The sequence below is a fragment of the Triticum dicoccoides genome, chromosome 5B, assembly GCF_002162155.2.
Source record: "Triticum dicoccoides isolate Atlit2015 ecotype Zavitan chromosome 5B, WEW_v2.0, whole genome shotgun sequence".
In the NCBI taxonomy this organism is placed as follows: Eukaryota; Viridiplantae; Streptophyta; class Magnoliopsida; order Poales; family Poaceae; genus Triticum; species Triticum dicoccoides.
Genome location: NC_041389.1, coordinates 539,896,889 through 539,898,801, shown reverse-complemented (window position 1 = coordinate 539,898,801; position 1,913 = coordinate 539,896,889).

Genomic DNA, 1,913 nt, shown 5'->3' with positions numbered 1-1,913 from the left:
TAAAATAACTTAACAAAAACGGTAAAATAACTTAACAAAAAACGTATAACCGTAAAATAACTTAACAAAAAACGTATAACTTAACAAATAACCGTAAAATTTGATAATTAACAAAAAAAAACGTATATACGGAGAGGGGGCGGCGAGGGGGGCGGCGATGCGCGCGGTGTTTTTTTTAGGGATCGAGAGGGGGCGGCGAGGGTTATACATGTGTGTTGTCCTCGCCTCCCTCTCCGTGACGCCGTCGTCTGCCGCCCCGTCTCGCGCTCTACCGCGACACCCTCTCCCACCCCTTCCCCGCCCCCTCCTTTTGCCACCGCCCTTTCGCCACCGCCACCGCCACCGCCCCCCTTCTTCACTTAATTAATTTGTTTTTACTACATGTTTTCAGGACTGACATAATGGCGGACGATAGAGCTGACCCGATTATGGACAACTATGATCCGGACGGTGAAGCACATATGTTCGGCATCATAAACGGCGATATTCTATATGTGCCGAGCGGACAAGAAGAAGATGATATCTCTTCTTATCTGAACCTTGACGGTGAAGATGAAGGGCGCCGTCAGCAAGATGATGCCGAACAAACGTCGATAAACGACGATCTTCAAATGGAAGTAGCAACCACCTCCGGCGCCGAGGTATATATATACATTGAGCCTCTGGTGATACAAACTAACTAATTTGAATAAATATGTGTGTACTAACGCGCGCGACTCTCTTTCTTATTTTAGCCCTCGGCCGGATCGTCGAAACAATCGAGTACGTCGTCAAAGCGTGGTGCAACCAAGACGATGAAACAAGGAGAAACATGCACCATCGAGGTTGTCGACAGTGCAACCGGCAGGCCGCTGGAGCCCCGCAAGAACGCCACCAAGTTTGTCAACCAATGCGGAGCCATTGTTAGAGACAACGTCTCGATCACCTTCCAGGAGTGGAATAAGCCAAAGAAGGCACGAATTGCTGGTTTCACTTTTGTCGATAAGAGAACAAAAAAAGATTGCTTCAAGAAGCTTATGGAACATTTCGTTCTACCTCCGAAATACAACAAATTCGATGAGGAGGGTAACAAGATTGATGAAAACAAGGAGAGGAGGAGGCTAGTCAAACAGTTCGCTCTTCATAAGATGGCCGACGCATTCCGGAAATTCAAGCAAAATCTAGCCCATGACTTTGTCAAGCAGAACAAGACTCCGGATTTCAAAGGACAATATGAGAAACTGAAACATGATTGGCCAGAATTTGTGAAGCAAAAGAAATCAGAGCAGTTCATTCAAATATCGAAAAAAAAATAAGGAAAATGCGGCTAAGAAGGAGTACAATCATATTATGGGGCCAGGAGGGTATCGCCTTTGGGAGCCTAGGTGGGAGAAGATGGAGAACGAGCTGAGGGCGCGAGGAATCCGTCCAGGTACGGAGGGATGGGACCCAAGGGCCAAAAGCTGGTGGTACGGGCATGGGGGAACGCTGAACCCGGAGACAGGGGAGTGTGTTTACCGGGGCAAAATAATTAAACCCACCCAAGCCCTTATTGACGCAATGAGGGATGCTCAAGAGGGGAAGATCAAGTTCAACAGAGAGAACGACGCGCTGACAAAAGCCCTCGGGAATCCTGAACACGGAGGACGTGTACGAGGCATGGGGCACATTCCGTGGAAAATAGGGTTCCCCCAGAACGATGACCCGTACGGTTACAGAAGCCGAAAGAGAAAGATGGATCGGGAAGCAGATGTTGTGGCGCGGTTGGCATCGGAAATGGATGTGATGAAGAAAACCGTGAGTGTACTAGTAGCGAAAGAGATGCAGCTCGGGCGCAGCATGAAGATCATCCAGCGGATCTCAGAAGCCAGCAGCGGAGAAGCAGTGTGGCTTCCACGGAGGCCCCACCGGCTGGTGCAGATGCACCGACGATC